The sequence below is a fragment of the Neofelis nebulosa genome, chromosome 18 (assembly GCF_028018385.1).
Source record: "Neofelis nebulosa isolate mNeoNeb1 chromosome 18, mNeoNeb1.pri, whole genome shotgun sequence".
Taxonomy (NCBI): domain Eukaryota; kingdom Metazoa; phylum Chordata; class Mammalia; order Carnivora; family Felidae; genus Neofelis; species Neofelis nebulosa.
Genome location: NC_080799.1, coordinates 35,145,854 through 35,171,817, shown reverse-complemented (window position 1 = coordinate 35,171,817; position 25,964 = coordinate 35,145,854). Strand labels below are relative to the sequence as shown.

Genomic DNA, 25,964 nt, shown 5'->3' with positions numbered 1-25,964 from the left:
ACCAGGGAGCCACAGCAGGTCCTTGAGTCTTCTTGTGCTTCGTGTATCCACACTGTCAAGAATGCTCCTCTCTGGGGACGCCTAGGTGGCTCAGTGAGTTAAGCGTCCGGCTTCGGCTCAGGTCATGATCTTGCCCCTCATCTGTCTCTGTGCTGACGGCTCGGAGCCTGGAGCCCGCTTCAGATTCTGTGTCTGTCTCTGTCTCTGCCCCTACCCCTCTCATGCTCACTCTCTCTCTCTGTCTCTCTCTGTCTCTCTCTCTCTCTCTCTCTCTCTCTCTCAAAAATAAATAAATAAACAAACAAATGCATAAATAAAGACAATGTTGCTCTCTCCCCCTCTCTGTAACCAATGCCTTATGTGGCTGGCTCCTCTTTATCTGTCAGGGCTGGCTTTGGGCCTGTCACCTTCTCAGATAGGCCCTCTCTGGCTGTTGTCGTCAGGCAGCCCCCATTGTTCTGTCTCAGCATCCCAGTAGTTTGCTTCAGAGCCCTTGTCATAATTCATAATTGGTTTTTATATATCTATTATTTGACTTGTTCTCAGTCTCTCTGCTTAGGGTCTAAGGCCCATGGTGGCAGGAATTCTGTTTGCGTTATTGGCCTCGTACCCACAGCACCATCACAGTGCCTGGCACATTGTCAGTATTTAGTAAATGTAATCTGGGCTTAGGCATGAATGGATCATGGGAGTGGAGGACAGTCCTAAAATTTTAGGCTTGGTTTGGACCCAGAACCGTGTCTAATGTGGTTTCCACATTATGTACACAATAAAGCCAAGAAACAGAGGTCTGACCTTCCTGAGGTCAAGTGGCTAATCAGATCCAGCGTGATTTTATTTCAATACTAGGATACTTTAAAAATTTTTTTTTCAACGTGTTTAATTTTTGGGACAGAGAGAGACAGAGCATGAACGGGGAGGGGCAGAGAGAGAGGGAGACACAGAATCGGAAACAGGCTCCAGGCTCCGAGCCATCAGCCCAGAGCCCGACGCGGGGCTCGAACTCACGGACCGCGAGATCGTGACCTGGCTGAAGTCGGACGCTCAACCGACTGCGCCACCCAGGCGCCCCATAGGATACTTTTTAAAGTTACCTACTCCCAGTGGGCCACATCAAATAGCCCAAAATACCCTATTCTTCTTACCGTTTTTTATCTTACTTCCTTTGAACAATGGTATCTTTTGAGACACTCAAATAACCTTTTCCTCAATCAAGTAAGATACTTACTGTGTTGCACAGAGATCTCTTATCAGTGAATTACCTAGCATTTGAAGTAGGGGGTCTGCTTTTTTTGGGTGAACAGTCAGTCTCCATGGGGTGTGCCCTGAGCCAAATCCGAACGGGTGAATGGTGTTGCCTCTGACTTCTGTAGCTATCACTGTCTCTTGCTGAGATCTCCACCCGTAGCCCAGTCCTGTCTCCTACGAAGTCTGTTTGGACCCATAAGGGTGACTCATGTGAATTGCCTTGATTCTTTCTTGGACAGGGATCAGCAAATGTTTTATATAAAGGGCCAGTTAGTACACATTTTCAGCTTTGTTGGCCACACAAACCTCTATGAAAACTACTCACCGCTGCTGTTGGGGCACAGAAGCAACCCTAGACCTTCTAGAAATGTGTGGTCATAGTTGGATATCAATAAAACTTTATTTACAAAAACACTGTCAGCCCAGATTTTGCCTGAGTGCCATGGTTTGCAGACCCCTGTTCTGGGATGTCCAAATTAAAAATCGAAACCAAAGAACTTTAAAAGTTAGCTTTCATTTGTTCAAATTTGTTTGTAACATACCTTGAAAGATGACTTCAAGGGTGCTGTTCTTTGGATGGGGAACTGGTTCTTAAACTTAAACAGAGTTGCTTTTGGCTTCCTGTGTGGGCAAAGAGTCAAGCAGTGATTTATCACTTGCAAAAATAGTTTTGATTTTTCAAACAAATAATCGCATTCTCATGAGTAACCCACCTGCCAGTCCATCAGCAAGTGTGAGGAAAGATTCATCCTTAAACATGGTAGCAGGATCGCATAATCCAACTAACCTGCGTTGTTTAGTGATAGCTCTGTTTTGGAAACTGGATTGCTTTGCACATGGGTCCATCGTCCTTGCCCGAATGCTGGGAGGGCCCATTCAGCTTTCTTGGAAATGCCAACCTCCTATGAGATAGATTGGGGGGGAAAAAAAACTGCACGTGGACCAATGTCAGCGTTTGTGTTTTTGACAAATGAACAGTCGGTAGGTGTTGCATGCCCCAAACGTTGATCTTTGAATTAGGTTGGAGAAAAATAGAAAGCCAAACCCAAAGTATTACTCCATCCCTTGGGAATGATTTGGGCTGTAAGTAACGTCAGCGGCTTTTAAGAATAAGGTTTGACGGGCTCTGGGCTGATGGCTCAGAGCCTGGAGCCTGCTTCCGATTCTGTGTCTCCCTCTCTTTCTGTCCCTCCCCCATTCATGCTCTGTCTCTCTCTGTCTCAAAAATAAATAAACGTTAAAAAAAAATTAAAAAAAAAAAGAATAAGGGTTGAGTTTTCCTTTGCAACAAGTCATTTAAAGTTTACACTGGCTGATGACAACACTCTTTTTTTTTTTTTTTTTAATTTTTTTTTTTTTCAATGCTTTTTTAATTTATTTTTGGGACAGAGAGAGACAGAGCATGAACGGGGGAGGGGCAGAGAGAGAGGGAGACACAGAATCGGAAACAGGCTCCAGGCTCCGAGCCATCAGCCCAGAGCCTGACGCGGGGCTCGAACTCACGGACCGCGAAATCGTGACCTGGCTGAAGTCGGACGCTTAACCGACTGCGCCACCCAGGCGCCCCGATGACAACACTCTTTAACCAGGTTGATTAAATAGGGTACAACGTTGACTCTCTTGGGCTCCAGAGCTTGGTCTTCTGCTGCCACACTATCCTACTTCATTAGAGAAAATAAAACAGGACTTCCTTAGGAAGAGTTTTCCTCCTGCTAACACTTTGAAAAAGATATTGAACTCACACTGTGCATGCAGTTTTGAACCTTGCTTTTCTCTGTAATTGTCCATCTCAAGACTTTAAGTCTTTCATAGACTGTGTAACTCCCAATTCCTAACAACAGCATGTTATTAGATCTAGAGGATAGACCAGGGTTTATTTAGTCAGTTTCCTATTGTGTTAGACCTTTTTTTTTTTAATGTTATTTTACTGAAAAATGCTGCAGAGAATGTCTTTTGTATACAGAATTTTCCCATGTTTCTAGTTACTTAGGAGGAGTGGTACCATAAATACAACTGCTGGGTGAAATGGCATGTTTTTTCTGGCTCCTGTGATGGATTGCCATGATGCTCTTTGGTGATCTGTCCATTTGAAAGTGTCCCCAGAAACAGGTCTAGTTGGCCCCTCTCTGCCGCATTAATGAATGGTTACCATTTAAACACCATCAGGCAGAAACCTAGCTGATTGTATTTGATTTGTATTTCCTGAGTTGCTATGGAGATGGAATACTTTTTTTTTTTCCTCTGTATTTATAAATTGAATTTCCTTTTGGTGAATTACCAGCTCATTTCCTTGGCATGTAGAAGAATTTTTCCTAGGGGTTATATGAGGGCTTGGCATCGGTAAAGATGCTGGCTGTGTGTTTTAACCAGCTGTGCCTCTTTTGTTAATTAACCCTATAGCACAATAGTAGCTGGCTCTGTTTTAGTCCGTTCCCCGTTCAAGTGTCTGGCATAGTTCTAACTTCTCCTCCCCTTCTGGAATGTCCTCGGTTTGGGTGTTCAGCAGTTGGCCTGGTGTAGGCACTCGGACGGTCAGGATTTTGGGAGCGAAACCTTCAAGCCTTTGTTTGAAGGGACTTACAAAGGCTTATGGTCATTAAGGGGGGAACGGACGTGTAAAGCCCTGTTGAAATCCCCCTGCCGTCTTTCTCATGGTATAATTACTTCCGTAGTGGATGTGGTTTAAAACCTTGAATCCTGGGTTCACTTTTCCTTTGGTGAACGAAAGAACAGCTCTGGTTCGTAATCTCCCATTGAGCCTCACGGTGGGTGGCTGAGAGTGAAGGAAATCTGGCTACTGACCGGAGCGTCCTTCTCCCTAAGCTACCAGGGTGCTGATCCCCAGTTGCGTTGTGAAACCCTTGACTGTAGGAACAAAGCAGGGGCTTGGAGCAGGAGGAGTGCGGATTGCCTGCCGCCGCGTAATGAGCGCCTGCTGCGTGAGCCCTAGAGGCGTTGAGGGGAGAGGTTCCGGGATCAGGCTGGCTGCCAGCTGGGTCCAGGCCGTGCCCGTTTTTGAGCTCTGCGCCTTGGGCAGGCCACTCTGCTGAGCTTTATCACCCCGCTCTGCAGAGCGGGTATGGTTCACTGTTCCCTGAGAACTGTCCTTGCGAAGATGCGACGAGCTGAGCCAGTTCAAGCCGAGCCCTGCACTGCCTGGGGCGGACTCTGCTCTTGAGTTTTTCTCCTTGGTTCCCCGTCTCGCACGGAGGTGCCCAGAGTCCATGAAGTGAGTTCATGTCCACCACCTGTTTGATTCTCTCAGACAACTTGATGGGTTCTGGTGTTTTTAGCATGCAAATCGATATAGACCATTGTGTCCCTGAGTCCTTCCCTTCACTGCCCTGTCATGGCTCCTGATCTCCGCTGTCTTCAGCATAGGCCGGCCTGTGGTCTCTACAGCCCCCTCCCCACATCGACACACCTGTTCACCTTCTCTCTCCGCTCTAGCCCCCTGGACTGGTCTCTTCCTCCCGTTACAGGACCACACCACTTTGCCTCTCAGGGCGTTTGCACTGACCATAGTCTTTGCTTGAACCTCCCAGGAAATCAAAACCAGCCAACTCCTTCACCTTTCTGACTGGCCTGTGGGCCCCAGCCGATGGTACAAGGCCTGAAGTTCTGGGCAGTCAGAAGACACAGGGACAGATGATTTCTCCAGCACGTGGGTGGGTTGTTGGTGACCCTTAGCTGGATTGCAGTTGTGTTGTCATTTATGTAATTCTCTGCCCCAGTTCTGTCTTCCTCACTGGAAGCAGACACTCCTTCCCCTCCCTCCAGCCCCAGGCAACCACTAATCTACTTTCTGTCTCTATGGATTTGCTTTTTCTGGGCCTATCTTATGAATTGAATGGTATGATCTGTGTCTGTCTTCTTTGATTTAGCATCATGTTTTCAAGATTGATCCAAAATTATAGCACGTTTTAGTACTCTGTTCCTTTTTATGACTGAATAATATTCCACTGCATGGCTGTACGCCATTTTGTTTATCCATTCTTCCTTTGCAGACTCTGGTGCTGCGTTTGGCTGTGGTGAACAATGTTGCTCTGAATGTTCATGCACAAGTTGTTTTGTGGACATGTCATTTCTCTTGGGTGTGCCCTTAGGGGTGGCGTTGCTGGATCACATGGTAACTATTTCACTTGTTGAGGAATTGCCCCCTGTCTTCCTAACTGCACCTCCCGCTAGTGGCGAATGAGGATTCCAGTTCTTCCCCGTCTCTGCCGGCTCGTGTTATCATCTGTCCCTCTTACTATAGATGTCCTGGTGGAAGTGAAATGCTGTCTCATTGTGGTTTTGACTTGCATTTTCGTGATGGCTAGTGACGTTGGTGATGTTTCACGTGCTTTCTGGCTATTTGTGTATTGTCTTTAGAGAGCTGTTCCTTCAAACCCTTGCCCTTTGGTTTTCAATTAGCTGTATTTTTTATCGGGTGTGTGTTATTTGTATATTCTGGACAGTAGACCCGTACCAGATGCATGATGTGCAAATATTTTCTCTCATTCTCGTTTCACTTTCTTGCTGGTATCCTTGAAGCTCACTGGTTTTTGATTTGGATGGAGTTCATTGATTCTTATTTTTGTTGTTGTTATTTGAGCCCTCTTATTTTTGGTGTCTTGCCTAATTGAGTTTGTTTTAACAATCAGTGTTGCAGTATTACGCCTCAGAATGATTCACTATTTGGAGAGTAAATACTCTGGCTCTGGCCCAATGATTTTGGGGTTCATTTGGGAAATTGTTCGTTCCCCCTCTGGACTCACCACTGTGCTACTTGGACATACCTCTCGTGCCAGGGACTGACGCTATTTCGGGTACAGTGGTCTCCCTTCTGAGCAATGTAGTGGGCGCCCGGAACAAACCTGTTGACCACATGACCGAACGATGCAATGCTTCCTCTGGGTCTCGATTCCTCACGTGGCATGTCTGTGTCCCGTCTTTGTTTCTCAGTTACTGTTGTTCTCCCCCCTCTCCCCGCCCCCGGTCTCTCTGAGTGTGTGCGTGCACATGTCTTTCTCTCATTCCTCCCCTTCCTCCTCTGTGTCTTCCTCTCTTTAGGTGCCCCTGGCTTGGTCTCTTTATTTCTCTCGAAGGTCTCTCTCCTGCCGTGCCTCTTTGTTCATTATTCCTTACCTTTTTCTTCCAGTTTACCCCATCAGATGGCTACAGCAGGTGACCGGAAGTGACCCTCTCTCTGCATTTCTTTCTTTCCTTCTTTCTTCTCTTTGGTTGTCTCTAGTGTTTAAGAAGTTTGGGGAACTTAGATACAAACTGTTGAATTCCTCGTCCCTGCTACGCCCCCGGCTTGGCAGGAGGCGCTCCGGAACCAGCTGGCACAGTGCTCAGGTTTGCAGCTTGCCGTTTGCGAGCCTGTCCCCTAGGCCTCCGGTACTTAATTTGAGATTCAGTTACGAAGCCGCAGCGACGCCTTTGCACTTTCTGAGCTACATCTTTGGTATGTCGGGTGGGAGCAGCGCAGGCAAGTTTTCCCGTGTGTACCCCTGCCCGAGTTCGTTAGGAGCTTTATTATGGAAATGACTGCTTCTGCCTTTGCATTTTCCCGTGTTACTCTTCTGTATTGATATATTTTCACCTGCGCAATGTTGGGATATTCTTCAGGGTTCTTGCTTTCTGATTGAGTGGCAAGCCTCAAATTAACACACGGGAAAGGAATGGAAAAGCCTCTGGGTAAAACAGATTTGCACTCCACGCTTCTTTTATTGAAAGGAAAAGTAATCAGTGTTTGGAACAGAAAAACTTAAACATAATAGAGAGTGGGTGAAAACCTAGGTTGTAAATTTGATCTGGGTGTATATGTATATGTTTGGAGTATAGATTCTGATTTATGTTCCCAGTTCTTTTTGGCAGGGTATAGAAGCCTCAGGGAACTGAAGAGAAGCAGGTAAGGATTTGGAAATAAATAACAATTTAGGGGTTATTGGAAAAGTACAATTTTCTGTTTCCGTAGGACTTGTGTCTGCGCTGGGGGGGGATAGGGAGGGATATGCGTGACTTAATAACTGATCTCTCTCTTGAATACAGCTACCTCTGGTCTCAGAGATAACTCAGAACTGCTTTACATATATATTTCCCAGTACTATAGGTTTTGATTTTACATCTCTGCTTTTTTCGCATCAATCCGGCACAAATCTTGTTAAATAAATATCCATCAGGTGTGTTCCAGCAGTTACCGCTTGTCGTTGGTTTGTCCAAAAGACCGGACTGGAAAAAGAAAGGCAGTCGTTTCAGTTGGCGAGTATTGACTTTAAAAGTCTTCGTCTGAACGCGCGTCTGCATGAACAGGGCTGATGGTGATGCCTGCTGTCCGTCCTCAGGTTAAGGAGCTTTCCTGGAGGCCCCATCTAACAACCGGGGCTTACAGCTTACTGGCTGGTGTCTCTTAGTGGCACCGCTCACGTGAGGGAGGTGTGACGTGATCTTCTGGCCTGGAGCACGGCCTTCCTGAATAAGGCTGGGCTTCTGCCATGACGGAAGAAGGAGGCACGCTGGCCTGCCCTGGCCGTAGAGGGGGTGCCGGCGGTAGCTAGCGTTCATCGGGCGACGCTGTGTACCCAGACGTACAGCGAGCACGTTAAGCGCGTGGCATGTGGGGAACCAGACGGAGCCGACGTCTGCCTCGGCATTTAGTGTGTCGTTGGCTAGCAGGCTCGATAATCGTTCAACCCCATTTCCTGGGTTGTACCTAGCTCCCTGGACTCGAAGCTCCTTGAAGACTGGAGGATTCGCTTTTGTCCCCCAGAGCTTACCTAGCTCGGTGTTATGCACCCAGGAGCTAGCCAGCGAATGTGGACTTACTAAACCAAGGCTATTTGTACTGAAAAGTGTGTGTGTGTGTATTTTGATTGCCGAGAGCTGTACGTTTATTAGAATTTTAAAAGCAGGCACTAGAACAACGAAAGGAAAAAAACTGCTTTTAATCTCATCACTAGTTTACAGCCACTGTTCACATTTTCGAAGTGCTTATTTTCAGTCTTTTATCTTTGTGTGTCTGTGTGAAACAAATTTGGGGCATTCTATGTATATCATTTTGAATTCTCTCACTTCACTTGGGATTACATCATGAGCATTTTTACATGTCGTTAAATGTTTTTCCTTAGCAGTCTGTGTGGCCACATCACAGCTCCTCCTTGCTACGGCCTGGAATTGGAGTTGTTTTTTATTGTTACGCTGACCATCGTCTGTTTCTGTATCTGTGTCTCTGTATCTGTATTTATCCACACGCACACATACACACATACGTATATGTATATACGTATACACACATAAATTTATACATACATTTATACATTTTACATTTATACATACATGTATATACACATACATTTGTACTAATTTTTTAAGAGCACGAGAAGGGGGAGAGGGGCAGAGAGGGAGGGTGTTAAGGAGGCTCCGCCCTCAGTGCACAGCCTGACGTGGTGTTCAGTCCCACGACCTTGGGATCGCGACTTGAGCCGAAACCGAGAGTTGGACGCTGAACCGACTCGGCCACCCAGGCGCCCCGTATGGCGACCATCTTTCTGTGCACGTTTTCATATGTGACTCCAATGATTTCTCTAGGGTCAGCTCCTACAAAGCGGGTCCCTGGGCCGTTCAAGGCCCTTGACAGAGATGGCCAGCACTTGCCCGGCAAGAGTGCGTCGACGTGGGCCTCGCGTGCTCGCCTGCCCCTCTTCCCTCTCTCCCACATGGGGTGTTAGCATTTTCACTTTGCTAATCGGATGACACGTCTTGGGTGTCTGTGGCGATGGGATTTTTCCCAAGTGTTAGCCGTTTGTGGTTGTTTTTGTTGGTGTGAAGAGTCCGTTTATTGCTGGTCTTCACTGTTTTTTTCTTACCACATCTTTAGGCTTTTCTCTTTATAATTTGGTTGTGCTTCATATTTATAAGAATTGTGGTAACACGTGGCCACTTTGGTGGCAAATACTTGTTTTCCTTTCATTTTTCTGTGTCATGTGTTTTTTTTAATGTTTATTTATTTTTGAAGGAGAGAGAGACAGAGTGTGAGCGGGGGAGGGGCAGAGAGAGAGGGAGACAGAGAATCAGAAGCAGGCTCCAGGCTTCGAGCCGTCAGCACAGAGCCCGACGCGGGCCTCGAACTCACGAACTGCAGGATCGTGACCTGAGCTGAAGTCAGATGCTCAACTGACTGAGCTACCCAGGCGCCCCTCCCCCCCCCTTTTTATTTTTTTTTTTTAAAATTTTTTTTTCAACGTTTTTTATTTATTTTTGGGACAGAGAGAGACAGAGCATGAACGGGGGAGGGGCAGAGAGAGAGGGAGACACAGAATCGGAAACAGGCTCCAGGCTCCGAGCCATCAGCCCAGAGCCTGACGCGGGGCTCGAACTCACGGACCGCGAGATCGTGACCTGGCTGAAGTCGGACGCTTAACCGACTGCGCCACCCAGGCGCCCCTCCCCCCCCCTTTTTAAATGTTAATTTATTTTTGAAGGAGAGAGAGACAAGCAAGAGTGGGGGAGGGGCAGAGAGAGAGGGAGACCCAGAATCCGAAGCAGGCTCCAGGCTCTGAGCTGTCAGCGCAGAGCCTGACACGGGGCTCGAACTCATAAACCGTGAGATCATGACCTGTGCCAAAGTCAGATGGTCAACCGAATGAGCCACCCAGGCGCCCATCTGTGTCATGTGTTTTGACCTATATAACACTTAAAATTTTTCACCTGATCACATTGGTGGACTTTTCTTTCCGATTTTGTCTGTTGATTTGGAAAGTTGTTACAGCTCCTGAGAACGAGTGTTTACTTCTTGGACTTACTTAAAATTTTTAAGTCTCTGCAATACATTGGGAGTTTATTTTAGTGTTAGAAGTAGAGAGAGGTTCTGACTTGGTCCCTGTTGTCTCCCTCCAGCTCGCTAATTAAGCAGTTACTTCGTTCTGCGCTGTTCGCTAACACTTGGTCTCCCTCGGTTTGTGATGCTTCCTTTCTGTCTTTTTCATAACTTAAAAAAAAAACAACATTCTAGGGTCTGTGTCTGGTATCTTTTGTTGCCTTGAATCTGTTGGTGGACTCTTGAGGCCATACCGTAGCATGTTAATATAGTCTTGTAGTATGTGTGTGTGTGGGAACAAGTCCCTGTTCAGTGTTCTTTTAAAAAGAACCTTTTATTTGCTCCTTGTCAAGATAAGCTTTAAAATTTGGTCAGATCAAAAAAATAATGAGGATTCCAGTTGTGATCTCCTAACATGCCTAGGTGGCTTTTAAGAGGGTTAATGATTATTGATTAAAATTCTTGCCTGGGCTTGGCCTGGTGGTCCTGTAGAAGTCATTGTTGTGGAGCGGGGGAAGTTGACTTTGTATTAAGGCAAGAAACCCTAAAAATTACTAATACTGTTTTATATTAAGAGGGAATTTAATTGACGACTTAGGTAACAAGTTTTCTGGCTTTAGGCACTGCTTGGTCAAGGACTGGCTATTATTAGGGCCTAATTTGTGTGTGCTTGTATGGCTATTTGTAAGTCTTTGTTTCTCTCCTTGTTTGCCTCCGTCTCTCTCTCTGTCTCTGTCTCTGTCTCTGTCTCAGCATTTCCCTGCTTCTGCTCCATGTTGGTTCCATCATCAGACAGGCCAGGCTCCCCTCCTGAATATAAGATGATTGCAGCAGTTCTGGGACCTGGGCCCTTTTTAGTTCATGTCCAGTGTGGCCTAGGGGGAGAGTCCCTGCGTCGGCATCGCACGGCTGTGCACAAGTTTCCTGGAGCTGCTTTGACCCGAGCGTGCGTGTCTTGGAACCAGCACTTGGCCGGGAGACCGCGCGCCTTGGTTGGCCCAGCCCCGTTTGCGTGCCATCCTTGGTCCAGGGCCGGAGTCAGGCCCTGGGTGGAATCCGTGGTGAGGGAAGGTTGGGGAGAACTGGCCTTCCAGACAAAAGTTGGGTGTTCTTTCCCCAGAAGTTGAGGAAATAGGGTCTGTGCTTCTAGTACGTAGCACCTGCCCATGACAGTCTCTTGCGAGCAGCGCAGCACTCTCCAGCAGCGTGCTTCGAGAGAGCCCAGGGCAGGCAGGTGCCTGTCGGAGGAAGCTAGCAGCACCCTGATGTTTCAGGACAGGGGGTTCCTCTTGGTCCCGACCTCAAATCCGATGAGCCATCCTCTGGTCTTCTCTCTGGAAAGCAGCTGCCTCTCCCCCATCCCTGGTTAGAGGGGCCCTGGGCCGCTGAGTTTCACAAAGAAGGGCATCGATCCCAGAGTTGACCTACGTCTGCCTTGGCTGTCTTCCATTACGGGTGGAGAATCCAAATCTTGCCAATTTCTTCCAGCTCTCCCGACGGCTGATTTCACGTAAGGGTCAAGCAGAGCCGAGCAAGGTGCTGCTGGTCAGTCCGCATGAAATCCCGTCAGGACCTCTGAGGTTAAGGGTGCACGAGGCAGGAAGAGGAACAGAGGCTTCGAGGAGGCCAGTCAGTATCAGCTGAAGCACGAGGTTCAGTGGAAACAGGCCCCGCCGTCAAAACGCAGAGTTAATTTTTACGATTTTTTCCCTGTCATTCGTGTTTCTCCAGCACCTGATTCCACAACCTGGGGTAGCATTTTGTGTTCCCGAGAGAGGGTTGGCCGGGCCTCTCAGTAAGCGGCTCTGTAGTCGAGTCACTGCTGGGCTCAAGAGACGCCTCTTGTCTGTTCAAGGATGCTGATGGCCTGTTTGGACCTTTGTTCTGGCCCAGACACCCCTGGGCATTTAATTGGGTTAAACAGATGTTCGGTTGGGTTTCGGGTCCGTTTAGAAAACTCCGAGGGCGTTGATGGCGGGGTCGGCTCTGTCCTCATGGATGTGGGCGGGATCGCCAGCCCCCGGAAGCCCTGCTCGTTACTGTTACCGTGCGCGGACGGCATTCCGTGAGTCACGTGGGTGACGTCGGAGGATCCCTGTTGAGACTTTGCACCCAGTGTCACAGGGTCCCTTGTGGCTCTTGCAGGGCTTGGGTTCTCACCAGCATGGACAGTGGGAACCCCCAGTAGTTGGAATTATTCTGGGAAATCCCTTGGGAAGGTATCATTTTGTGGGTGTTGGTGCTTCCGGCAGCGGAACGGATGGTTGATTCTGAAGACAAAGCCCACACGCGGTGGCTGGTGGGCACTTAAGAGCTAGGTCGTTCCAGCGCCCACACTCTCACACAGTGTCAAGCCCTACAACCTCTCATTGAGTAGGAGCCTCCTAGCGGTGGGGGCACGTGGCCGCCAACACTCCGGGGGAGCAGCAGGCCACGCGTCTCTTGCGCACACGTCCTGGCGCCCAAGCGCGACGAGTGGAAACGTGGGGTGGCACCCGGTAGTGGTGTTCCTTTCTCCTTTCTCTCTCCGTGCGGGTCTGGTGTGTCATGTACACACCGGTGCGTGCACCTAGCTGCACGTGCACGAACTGCGCGTTCGATGTCACTCTGGGACACGTGCCGCACGTAACCACAGCCCAGTCCCCTCACCTAGGCGGTCACGCAGCTGATAGAGCGAGTGCTGGGGGCAGGGTTCCCGTCTGGCCCCACCGATCCCCAAGCCCCAGCCTTCTCCCACTCTGCCGCCTGGCTCTTGGTGTCTCTCCCGTGCCTGGCGTCTCCTTTGCAGACAGATAATAACTCCGATGCCTTGTGATGAGTTGATGAATGAGTAACTGAGAATACATGGGCTGAGGGTCTCACAGGATGGGAGGTCGCTGGGTAACCTGAATATGATCCTGGAGGCTACTCTTGCCCCCTCAGGGTGATCAAGTGGGTCTAGCTCTGAGGGTGGAAGAAGATTCTGTTTTTTCCTTCATACAATCACATAAGTCACACGCGCTAAACAGAGTTTCTTGTGCTTCCTAGAAGCAAAAATCTTCCTCCCAGTACTGATTGGGACAGTATTGTGTAAATGAAAGATGGTTTTACCATTTTTGAGAACCCGTCCCCCGTCTCTGAGAATTGGCTGCGGCTGGAGGGAACGATGCGGGCGCGCTCGCACGGGAGGGTGGCTGGTTCATGTGCAAACACAGATGCGCGTAGCTCCAGGAGCCACATTTCTCACCATTTGTTACTGTTACTTAATTGGAAGTGACAGTTTTGTGTTCCCAAAAGAACAGTCACGTTTCTCCTTCCAGATTTGTTGTGGCAATTTACTAGTGGATCTAATGATAATGTTTGGTGGGGCCTCGGGTGGAGGGCCCACCTAAGTGGTAATCACACATTTTTCTTACGATGTAGAGCACTGGATTTTTCCCGCCTGTGTAAAAAGTGCTTCTAAATGGTAAAGCTAAATTGAAAAATGTTGCCCTTTTTTGGTGGATCCTTTATGTGATGGTTGAGAGCTTTGGCCATGGAATCGGTCGGTCTAAGGCCGAATCCTGGGGCTCTTCCTTACTCACTGCATATGCCCTTGGCTGGGATGTGATGTGACCCAGCTTCAGTTTTACCACCTGTCAAATGGTGAGATAAGAGGAGCTCCTCAGAAGGTTGATAGGACACTTCCTTGTCTGTGACGGACTGTGACCGTGCTGTCAATCACTGACTAGTGTGGTGCCCGTCTCCCAATATGTGTGACTGCTATCTTTTTTTTTTTTTGATGATTGCAAAAAGACGGTTTTTTTATTGTTGATAATCTTACTATTCTTTTTTATCATTAAAATTAAAAAAAAATTATTTAATTTACATCCAAATTAGTTTATAGTGCAACAGGGATTTCAGAGGTAGAGTCCTTAATGCTCCTTACCCATTTAGCCCACCCCTCTTCCCACAACCCCTCCAGTAACCCTCCGTTTGTTCTCCATATTTAAGAGTTTGTTGTGCTTTGTCCCCTCCCAATTTTTATATTATTTTTGCTTCCCTTCCCTTGTGTTCATCTGTTCTGTGTCTTAAAGTCCTCATATGAATGAAGTCGTGATATTTGTCTTTCTCTGACTGACTAATTTCACTTAGCATAATACCCTCCAGTTCCATCCACGTAGCTGCAAATGGCAAGATTTCATTCTTTTTGATTTCCAAGTAATACTCCATTGTATATATATCCCACATCTTCTTTATCCACTCATCTATTAGTGGACATTTGGGCTCTTTCCATACTTTGGCTATTATCAATAGCACTGCTGTAAACATGGGGGTGCATGTGTCCCTTGAAACAGCACACCTGCATCCCGTGGATAAATGCCTAGTGGTACAATTGCTGGGTCGTAGAGTAGTTCTATTTTTAATTTTTTGAGGAACCTCCACACTGTTTTCCAGAATGGCTGCACCAGTTTGCATTCCCACCAGCATTACAAGAGATCCTCATTTCTCCGCACCCTCACCAACATCTATTGTTGCCTGAGTTGTTAATGTTAGCCATTCTGATGGGTGTGGGGTGGTATCTCATTGTGGTTTTGATTTTATTTCCCAGATGATGAGTGACGTGGAACATTTTTTCGTGTGTCAGTTGGCCATCTGGATGTCTTCTTTGGAGAAGTGTCTAGTCATGTCTTCTGCCCATTTGTTTGCTGGATTATTTGTTTTAGGGTGTTGAGTTGGATAAGTTCTCTGTGGATTTTGGATCCTCAAAAAAATACGGAAGCTTTGCGAATCTGCCTGTCATCTTTGTGCGGGGGCCATGCCAATCTTCTCTGTATCGTTCCAGTCTTAGTCCATGGGCTGCCGAAGTGAGCACTACTTGTGACTATGTTATGATGACTTTGTCTTAATTCTTTCCATCTGCTTGTGTTTTGAAGGACAGTGTCCACTTCTTAGGTGTTTGCCCTGGCACAGGCAATGCGGACTTTTCCTAGGTACTTAAGGGAAATTTCTCCTCCACATGGTTAAAAGTATAGTGCTTAAAGACATTTAATTTTGCTTTTATTTTTTTCCTGCCAAACTGAAACCAGTGGTTGACAGTTAGCTTATAACCCTTGCATCTCTCCTGACTGATGATGACGGAGACCTTGGTCAATGAATTCTGAAATAAAAGTTGTTCGCTGCAGAAGCAGCTTCTGTTTCTTTTATGGGAAACAGTGAGTTAGCTGCTCTGGGGGCAGGCTGGTTTGGTGGTGGATGGTGTGTTCTAGAGAGATGAGTTGGTTGGGGGAGGGCACAGCGCTAGTCATTTCCTTAAGGTTCCCCTTTCTTATCTGTGAAATAAGGATCTTACTCACAATGTTCACTCTGTAGAGTTTTTGTGAAACTTCAGGGAGCCCACAAAAGATAAGGAACACAGTGCCTGGCACATAGAGAGCACTCCATAGATGTTAGCTGTTGTGTTTTTATTTCTGTTCTTACTTTCCTTGCAAAGTTCTGAGGATGACTGAGAGAGGCACCCCACGTGTTGATCTTGTCATCTTGTTCCTTGGAGTTGGTAATTTGAACTGCTGCAGGTTAACACAAAAAAGTTTGGTGTGAAATCAGGTGGCGCCTGGTTTCTGAGAAGCGCACAGCTCTTGAGGTCTCCAAGGACGTGGAGCTGGCAGACGTTGTGACGTATGACCTTGGATGGTGTGAGGAAGGGACAGGATGCTGGTGGAGACAACTGATCATCATTAGAGCTAGTCCCTCCTCCGTTTTGGGGGGGGTCACAGATTGGGGGTCTTTGGATCAAAAACAGCGCTAAGTTGAGTTCTAGAGTCAAAGAGGAACCTTTCAGTATCAGCAGTACAGAAGGGCCAGTTTGTGATGTTCTGGGACCGATGACCCCGGCCCACCGTGGTCACCGTCAAAGACCAGAGCTGTGACGCATGTACTCAGGTTTGCGGACTGGGGTGTGGGTCAGGTCTAGCTCCGGTGAGGAGGAGCTGGAGCTCAGACCTGAAAGAGGAAGGCATTCCCCTTCCACACCAGGTTTATCTCGTTGCCTCGCAGGGGGAGAAAGTCCAAAGCAGGAGGAGGAACAGGTGGCAGAAAAACCGAGGAGACGCCGGTATTGTCAGGGCCCAGGGTGAAGGAATGGGGGGTGGCCCAGAGCACCCCAGGCCTCACAGGTTCCAGGAAAGGATTTGGTGTTTGCTTTAAGAAGAATGGAGTGTCTTTCAAGAGTCCTAAACAGGGATCAAATTGGCCTTTTAAACTTGTTACATTGTCCAACTGCGGAGAGAGAATTGGTGACGGCCAAGGTCTGTGCCACTTGAGCTGTTGGCCCCTGCAGCTTTCAGCAAGCCAGGTGCAGTAGTTGGAAGCTGGGGCGAGGACGATGGGAATTAAGGGAAGATGCAAGCATTTGGCCGAGGAAACGGACACGACCAGGGCTCCGTGTCTTATGTTTTTAGATTGAACCCTTTCCTTTCAGACTATATTCTTGGTTCAGTCTTTCTGCCTCTGCTTCAGTTCCCTATGGCTCACACGGTGTCTTTCCTCCTGCTTTTCCCTGAAAACGATTCTTTGGGTAAAAATAAATACCTTTCTGCTTAGAGCAGCTCCTCTTCCAGATGAAGCGAATAAGTGAGTGACTGAAATGAGCAGTGACTCGTAACGAGGAAGGCGCCCGTGGTCCGTGATTGACACAGGTGCAGCTTTTCCTCCCGGAGAGACGTCGGTTCAGTGTTCCATTTACAAAACGCGCAGCAGGACCCGCGTTCCGTAGTGGCTTTACCCAGCAGAGCATTACAGTATTGTTTATTTTCAGGCTCAGTGAAGGCTGAAAAAGTCCCCCTTTCAGGCGGTCTCCAGGCTAGGTTTGCTTGTCTTTCGATTGGGTTCCTTAGGTGGCATGCTTGGGAGGTACCATTAGTGTGTGTCTTCAAAAAGAAAACCACCTGTGACGGCGGCCACGTGTGTTTCGTGTTCCAGCTTTGCCGTTGTGCAAGAGTGACGCTCTCATTTTCGTCTCCGAGAAAGGTAGACAAAGGTAGACAAAGGTGAGACCCACAGCTCTGAGCCCACCTGCCTCCCCAGTTGGGAGAGGTCGTCGGCACGTGCTGGGATTGTTGCGGCAACCTCTGCTGGTGGCCCTGCTCCCACCGTGGCTGCGCCTTCCCTGCTGTGAGTCTCTGCTGCTGCCATGGGGGGCCCTGGAAAATAGAAGTTGGGTCATGTCCCCTCTAGCCTCTCGGGCTTCCTTTCATACCTTCCCCCTCACAGCCCCACGTAGTCTGGCCCTTCCCTCTTCTCCGTTTTCCTTCCGCCGTCCTGCCCCGGACACCTCCGCTCCTTCCCCTCTGGCATGTTGCAGTCTCCAGACTCTTGCTGCCTCTTTGGCCTGGTATGTTCCACTTCCAGATCTTTATATGCCCTTCTCCCTTTCTCCCCAAGGTCTTCAGCTAAATACCACTTTAGCGAGAGACTGTTCTATGTGTAACAGCACCCCTGACCTAGCTTCAGTTTTCTGTGTAGCTCTTTGCACCGTTTGACATAAAAACTGGTTTGTTGGCTTCCCCGGCTACCCCCCACTAGTGTCAGCTCTAGAGAATGGGGGCTTTTCCCTGTCCTCTGCCGAATCCTGGACCCAGACAGTGACAGGTGCACGGTTGGGCTGTGTGAGCGTGACCCAACGAGTAAGGACTTGAGAAGTACCCCACTGGGTCTGCGTGGTCGTGTCTGGGAAAGCGAGGCCGTGCTTCTCTTACCTGTTTTTGCTTAACAAATCACCCTAGAAGTTAGTGGCTTAAAACAGCCACCGTTGCATTTGCTCACATTTGTGTGAGGCAGAGACTCGGTGGACACAGCCGGGATGCTCACCTCTGCTCTGTGTCACCTGAGGCCTCAGCTCCAGTGGCCCGGAGGACCCAGGGGGGCGGGGGGGGCGCTGGGCCAGCTGCGGCTGGTGTATCTGCACCTGCGTTCTGGCCGGTGGCCACGTCCCTTTGTCCTCCTTCACCGAAGTGTCCACGCGCCCTGCTCGGCCTCAGGCGTTCCTGGTCGTCTCAGGGCTCTCGGGAGTGTTCCTGCCGGACGTGGCAGCCTCTGCTCGTGTCACACCTGCTGGCCAGAGCGAGTGTCCCAGCCAAGTCCAGGTCAGCGAGGGCAGTGCGTGCACAAGCACAGGGACACCAGGAGGCGTGGTCCGGGTGGGGCCGCTGTACAGAGTCTGGCAGGGTGTGATGCGGAGCTGAAGGGACAGATCTAGAACCGCCTGCTGGGTTTGTACCTTGAGTTCACGACTCTCCAGTGGTGGGCTTGAGCTGAGGGACCTGATTTTTCTGTGCCTGTTTTTCTCACGGGTAAAATGTGGCAGAGGCTACTTGGTAGGCTTGTTGCTGAGAGTGGTGGGAATATGTGTAAAAGCTCCGAGGATGCCTCCTGGCCCGTAGTAAGCACGGTGTCAGCCAGTGGGTGACCGGCACCCATCCGTGTGCCGAACCGTCCTGCCCTGCATTTCTGCTCTCGTTTCTTTGCCTTCTCTTTATTTCACCTGCCAGATGTTGCTTAAGCACCTGCTGGGTGCCAGCCCTGTGCCTGGGCTCTGGGATACAGGAGGTCCCTCGTGGGGCTTGCGGGAGGCTGGGGAGGGCATGTGGGGAGGTCAAGAAGTCTTCTCAAAGCGTGTCGTGGGCCGGGTTGGAGGGCTCAGGGAGCCCAGAGTGCACGCCCTCACCTGGGCTGGGGCAGGGCCGGCCCGAGAAGACTTCCTGTGGAGAATCTCATAAGACAATCCCTGAAGGATAAGCTGGGCTTTGGTGGGCAGAAGTTTCCAGGTAGGAAAGGGCACATGGAAGGGCATGTGCAAAGGCCCAGAGGAGGATGAGGAAGCATGGTCGATAGAGGGACTGAAAAGTTAGGGGCAGGAAGGGCCGGACACAGTCCCCCAGACACGGACCTGCAGTTTGTTACTTCTTAGGGTTTTTAATGCCTGAAGTTTGTGATGCAGAAGCCATTAACTTAATATTTTTAGTTTTTACTTTACTTTTTTTTTAAGTTTCTTTATTTATTTTGAGAGAGAGTGAGAGCAGTTGAGGGGCAGAGAGAGAGGAGGGAGGATCTCAAGCAAGCTCCGTGCTGCCAGCGCAGAGCCCAGTGTGGGGCTCAGACCCACAGACCGTGAGATCATGACCTCAGCCGAAGTCAAGAGGTGGACGCTCAACCGACCGAGATACCAACTAGTATTTAGTCGGTGCCCCAACTCAATATTTTTAAAGAAAATCGCCGCACTCCTCCAGACCCCCTTGTCACAAATGATCCATAAGGACTTCCAGAAACAGAATTAAATGACAGAGAAGACTGTTCGCGAGCCCCATCCTCAAACCTCAGAGTGACAGATTTAAAGGAAGGCTTTTTACCCCTCCTTCCACCCATGCCTACCAGGTCCCAAAGCATATGAACTTCCTGTCTGTAAGCCGGAAAACCGGGAGGTCCTGCTTGAGAAATTCTGGGTTGGGGTTCCCCCTTGGTGACCTCATCCAGTGTCCTCTGAAAGTATGAGACCTCCTTGGTCTGCTTCACCACCCACTGGCTCCTCGATTTCTCGGGAATCCGGTCTTCCCCTCTCCAAAACGGGGGGCTGTATGAACTTGATAGGCTGGAGAAGAGAATTAAATCGGGTGCTGTAATCACACTCTCGTGCATGCTTATTACCTCTCTGTGAACATGGGCTCAGCCCTGGAGGAACCCGTGCCCTGGGTTTCTCGCCCCTGTCCCGACACCTGCCTCGTAACCTCCTCCTGGTGCTGGCGGCCTCCCCTCAGTCCTCGGGCGTCTCTGGGAAAGCTCCCTGCGTCCCCTGGTCACACCTCTGAGAGGCAACAGCTGCCTGAGGGGCCCCGGGCGCCCAGCCACTCGGAGCCTTTGGACCACCGGCTGCTCCTCCAGGTGGCACGGCGCCCGTCGCGGGGGAGCCCCTGCCCCTTCCACCTTTGTAACTGTTCCTCAGATCCACTTGGGCGCCAGCCCAGCAAACCTCAGCCCTGGCCGGCTTTGTCCTCGCCGTCTGGACCGCCCGCTGGGGATGAGGGTGGAGGAGGGTTTGCGTGTGGGGTTCTAGGAATTTTCAGACCCACACGGAGAAGCTGGTGGTACTGGGGCTCATCTCTGTGGGTCTGACCCACAGAAAGTAGTCATTTGTCTGTTCGGCTGGTGCCCTCCAACCCTCCCACGTGCTGGGCCCAAAGATGGGGGGCACACAGTCCTTGGGGCCGTGAGCCTCCAGGGACCGGGCATTCACCTGGAAGTATTTGCTTATTTTTTCATCCATTAATTCCTTTATAAAAACACTTGTTAACTGGCAGTCATAGGCCACTCTCCTTGCCATTTGGGCTCCCAGTGAATGAACCACGTGAAGGTCCCTGTCCTGGTGGGCTTACCTTCTGGTTGAGGGAGACTCACCGTCATCAGCAAATAGGGTAAAAAAAACGTATGTCCTGTTGCAAGGTGATAGTTGCTCTGGAGGAAAAGTAAAAACCGAGCGGGCCGAGGGGACCGGGAGTGTCTGACCAGAGGCACGCAAGGAGGAGCTTCGCTGAGAAGGTGCTGCTTGAGCGTGAGCTTGAATGAGGGAGCCGTGGCCAGCGGGTGGGAGAACATTTGAGGCAGAAGGAGGTGGCCTGGGAACGGCCTAGGGTGGGAGTGTGCCTGGCACATCCCAGGGACAGCAAGGAGTGACTAGGAAGGAAGTGAAGTCACAGAAGTTTCCGGTGGCTCACCTCCTGCAAGGCCTCATGCACTGCTGTGAGGAGGTTGTGTTTTTTTCTGTGCAGAAACTGGGCGGTGGGGGGGGGCGGGGAGGGGAAGCCACTGAAGGGTTTCGAGAGAGGAGTATCACCTGACTTAGTTGTTGAGGATCACTTTGGCTGCTGTCCAGAGATGAGCATCTAGGCGAGAACGGCCAAAGCAGGGAGGAGAGCAAGGCGGTGGTCACAGGAATCCAGCTGGGAGGTGGTGGCCGAGACCTGGGTGAGCTCTGGCTGGGTGTCGATGTTGGGTGTCCAGGAAAGGATTTCCCGGAACTTGGGCGGTGAGGTGTGAGCGAGAGCAGCACGGGATGGCTAGGAGGAGCTTGCCCTGAGCAACCAGAAGCTTCTCCTTGCAGTTGACCGGGACGGGGATGGCTTTGGGCAGAGCAGCCCTCGTGCGACCAAACGGGACTTCTGGTGCAGACGTGCTGTGTTGGAGATGGCTGGGTGTGGGAGAGGAGACGGGAAGGATACGTGTGCATCCTGGGCTGGAAATACACGTGGAAGGTGTGGACAAACCAAGATGCTTAGGGCCCTGAGATGGGATGAGATCCCTGGGAGAGAGAGTGTAGATGGGCCAGGACTGAGCGCTGGGGCCTTCCATCTTGAGAGCTTGTAGGAAGGAGGAGGACATGCCAGCTAGGGTGACGGAGAGGCAGTGCCTGGGGAGGGGGGGTGGACACCGAGGGAGAGTGTGTGGCCCTGGAAGCCCAGTGAAGAACATGCTTGAAGGTGGAGACTCTGAACACCGGTGTCAGACGTTGCTGATGGATGAAATGAGATGGGGGCAGGTGACCTGTGGAATAATCGGGCGCCCGCCAGCGGTGACGTGGGCTGGAGCAGGTGGGGGAGAGCCTGGTGGGAGAGCGTTCAGACAGTGGTAGGAGAAGTGCCACGAGCACCTGGTTAGGCAGCTCTTGGAGGAGGTCGGCCGCGGGTGACGGTCCACATTCACGCCGCCGGGATTTGTGGAGGACACGCTGTGCACCGTCTGTCTTAGCTCTCTTGCAGGTGATGGTGGAGGAGGCGGGCGTGACTTGAGGCCTCTCTGCGTGTCGTTCCAGCTGTCCGTGACCCCCTGCCTTCTGGCCTGCTCCGCGGATATGCGATGGCAGAGCCAGAGGGCTTGGTCTTGCCACCCGGCCTCCGGTTCCTCCTCTGTCTTCCCGGTTGTATTAGTTTGCTTTTGCTGCAGTAACAAACGTCATGGCCTTTGAAGCCATGTTAGCGTATTATTAAATGTCTGATGGTCACAAGTCTGATGTGGATCTCTCTGGACTGAAACTGAGGTGTTTGCAGGATTGGGTTCTTCTCCGGAAGGTCTGGTGGAGGACCCATTTCCTTGCTCGTCCGGGTGTTGCGGAAATAATGTCCCAGTGATCATAGAACTTAGGTCCCCGTTTCTCTGCCGGCTGTCACAGGCACTCCCACCCCCGCAGACCTTTCCAGTCCCCGCACGCAGCCTCTACGTCCCACACCACCAGTGGCACACTGACTGCTTGTCACACGCGGAGTCTGACTTCTCCTTTGCAGTATCCCCTGCCTTCCAGCCAGATCAAGTTCTCTTCTTCGAAGGGTTTGGGTGACTAGAGGGGGCTCACTCACATAACCCGAGATAATCTCCCAACTCAGAGTCACGGAGGTGCTATGCAAGGTGACACATTCCCAGCTTCCAGGGATTCGCGTGTGGTCACTTTGGGGAGACCCAAACCACCCAAACCCCACTGCCTACCACACTTGTCTCCGTGCGTGCCGCTAACTGGTTGCTCAAACCTGGGAGTCAACCTTAGATTCTCGACAGACTGCACCTCCCATTGTGGTCAGGAGGTCTCGTCTCCTCCATAACCCGCCCCCAACCCACCTCAAAGAGGGCCAGCAGCTTCTGCCATCTCACCGCCATGAGCCTGGCTCAGGCTGCCACCGTGTCTTGTGTGGAACGTTGTAGCAGCTCCTAACTGCTCTCTTCTCTTCCAGTTGTGTTGTTTAGCCATCCATAATTCACACAACCATCAGAGCAACTTAAAAATAAGCAAACAAATGATATTCTAGAAATCCTCCCCTGGCTTTGCTCGTGAGAATAAGGTGGAACATTCTCCCCATGGTCCCTGAGGCCCCGTGTGATGCACCTGATGCCTGCCCTCTGGGCTTCTCTGCCCCCACACACCCTGTTCACCATGCCTCAGCCACACCGGCCTCCTTTGTGTCCTCGAAGAAGCCCCCTCTGTCCCGTGCCATAGCCTTCACCGTTCCTTTGCCAGAATGTTGTCCCCTGAGGTAGTTCCTAACCCATCTTGTCTCCTCGGAGAAGCCGAATTCTCCCCTTGTCTGAGGAGCTCTTCCCCATGACACTTCCTCCTGGTTATTATATTTTGCATGGCCATTGTTACCACCGGAAATTATACCCTTTTTTGGCTCGTTTGCCACCAATCAGGTGCCAGTTCTAGGAAGGCAGCAGCTTACTGTGTCCCGCTCCCCGTGGGGTCCAGAGCATGTGACCCATGGCCACCACTCCGCGTGCATGTACTGGGGGAACAGACGAGCTTCTGGCGTGAGGATCCTAGAATGCTTTTGGAGAATGAGTTGTGTCTGTAATGGCAAAAAATGCTTTCTTCGACTCGCAACACTGCAACACCAAATGTGTGGGGATTTTTCCCACACGAACCATTCCCCGACTCTGGGGACACCAACCGGGTGTCCTGAAGTTGAGTTCAGTTCTGATGAACCAGAGTTAGTGCAGACACCACAGCCTCGGGGCCCGTCCCAGAAGGTGGCCTCCGTTTCAGATGCCAGTCTCAAGTCCGAGGTCTCCACCTGCACTTTGGAGTGACTGGCTATAAATTGGAGTTCCCGCCACCCCTTCCTCGGGTTCAGCAATTTCTAGAATGGCTCCAAGCACTCAGGGAAATATTTATTTACGTTGAATGGTGTATAAAAAATATTAGAAAGGATATAGGTGAACAGCCAGATGAAGAGGTAGACAAGGTGAGGTGTGGTTGGGTCCCGACCACGGGAGCTTCTGTCCCCATGGGGTTGGGGTGTGCCACCCTACAAGCACATGGACATGTTCACCAGTGCTGAAGTTCTCGGATCCTTCCAGATTAGGAACTTTTGTGGGTACTTGATCACATAGGCATAATGGATCATGATGAACTCAAACTCTGACCCTTCTCCCCTCGAATGAGGACGGGGGTGGGACGGAACGTTCCAAGCTTCTAATCACCGCTTGGTGTTTCTGGTGACCAGACCCCTTCCTGCAGCCCACCAAGAGTTACCTCATTGGAACATAGGATACTTCTCTCAGGACATTCCAAGGGACTTGGGAACCCTGTGTCAGGAACCGGGGTGCTTAAGACCAGTGTTTATATGTCTTACACAGTTTATCTGCCTTTCTACCTTCCTGGCCAAGAGGAAGAAACACTTTCTATCTGCTCATGATCCATGGGACTTTTCATAGTTTGGGAGTCAGCTGGCACATCCAGCTCTCCTCACGGGCGCCAAGTATGGAGAGAGTGGTTATTTTGTTATTTACTTTAGTCTAATATACAGACACCTTAGAGGACTTCTAGCCTCCCTTAGGAAGTTTCCTTGGCTCTCAGGATGAAGAGGACTTTATTCTTCCATCATTATCTGAATGTAAGAGTCAAGTATGAAGACACTGCCATATGCGGACCAGAAACAGCCCATCCATGCAGAGAGAGGTAGATTCAGCCCTCTGGCTTAGAATGTTCCAGTTTCTTCCCCGGATTCCTCCTCTTGTCCCTTCCATCGTCAGCTTCCTCCAAATCTTCCTTGCTTTGGGTTCTTAGATATAATTAAGATTTTTTGAAAGTTGTCAGGGTTGCAGAACATCTCTGTGGTCTTCTTGAAATAGCCTCCTGGTTTGTCATATATTATCATGTTCCAAATATGTCAAAGTCTGTTGCTCACGTGGGAAGGAAACGCTCAACTTCTAGATATCCAGGGAATTGTTGAGAACCCAGAGCGGTCAAGGCCAGGCCGCGTGGTCCGTCTGCCCCAGCTTTGAGAGGAGGTGGCATGGGCTCCCTCCCAGTGTGGGTGGGATTGGTGACGTTACTGGTGGATTGGAGCCCTCCCTCTTTTTGCCTTCCGTCAGCTAGAACAAGCCCTCATTATGTTGCGTTGTGCTGTGGCCACCGCCAAGGTATGTCTCTGGCTTCCCTGGCCCAGCAGCCTGGGTAAAAGCCGTGACTGAAGGTGCTGTGCCTGGTGAGCTCCGCGGAGCCCCGAGGAGGGGATGATTGGGGCTAGCCCTGGAGGGTCCCTTGTGGCCCCTACGGGTGAGTGCGGGGATATGCCTGTTCTCTCAGTTCCTAGTTGCTGTGCATAGGACTTCTCTCATTGCTTACTGCACTGGTTCAAACTTCGTGCATTGAAATCACCTGAGTATTTGTCAAAATGCAACTTTCTGACTCTCCCCTCAGACTGATTGAAATAATTCTGGGAGCCGGGTCTTGGAACTTGCCTTTTACCACTTGCCACTCCCATCCATCCCTCGCTCGCCAGGTGATTCTGATGAGGGTGGCCCACGGTCCACCCTTAGAGTCCCACCGATCTAATGGACCTGCCTGTGGTGTCACCACCTTGTCCACGAGCACCCTTCCCTTCTCCCTCCCTCCCTCCTCTCTCCTGCCCCCCCACTGCATTGGCCTCTGTCCCGCTTGGACCTTTGCTCTTCCCCATGAACATGGATGTTCCCTGTTCTTCTGTCCCCTTAGGAGGCAGCTGCCACGTTGAGGCTCTTCCTGTGCTTCTCTGTGATCCCTCTTTTCTTTCCACGGTGACTTGACTTTGTAGCATTCTTGAGAATTGTAAGCGAGGTGAGCTTTCAGAAGGATTTCTTTTCTAAACCCATCAGTAGTCCCCCACCCCTGCACCCCGTCTGAAACATCAGCTCTGACCTTGAGTCTCAGGGATATGGATTTTTCTTTCCTGCCTCTGTTCTGGGCGTCCCTGTTTCAGCCTTGACATTGCCCTGTTGTGGGTGCCTGGAACAGAGACAGATTGTGAGTTTTCAACATGAATTGTGTGAGCGTTAAAAAACCAACCAAACAAACAAAAAAAAACGCCTCCCCTTGACAAAATTCCCTTCCTTAAATCTTTTGTATTACTGGCTTTTGTTGACTGGCTGTGTCCTTGTG

The 25,964-nt window shown here is 50.2% G+C and overlaps 1 protein-coding gene and 1 non-coding gene across 4 annotated transcripts in view; one reads left to right on the top strand and one right to left on the bottom strand.

The window, feature by feature from the left end:
* The window catches only part of SNX29 (sorting nexin 29), a 495,833-nt gene that overhangs the window by 217,416 nt on the left and 252,453 nt on the right, over positions 1-25,964 (top strand). The window lies entirely within an intron of this gene.
* On the bottom strand, positions 14,779-14,885 carry LOC131501750 (U6 spliceosomal RNA). Its single transcript, XR_009256879.1, has one exon. It is a non-coding gene; the product is annotated as a U6 spliceosomal RNA (small nuclear RNA).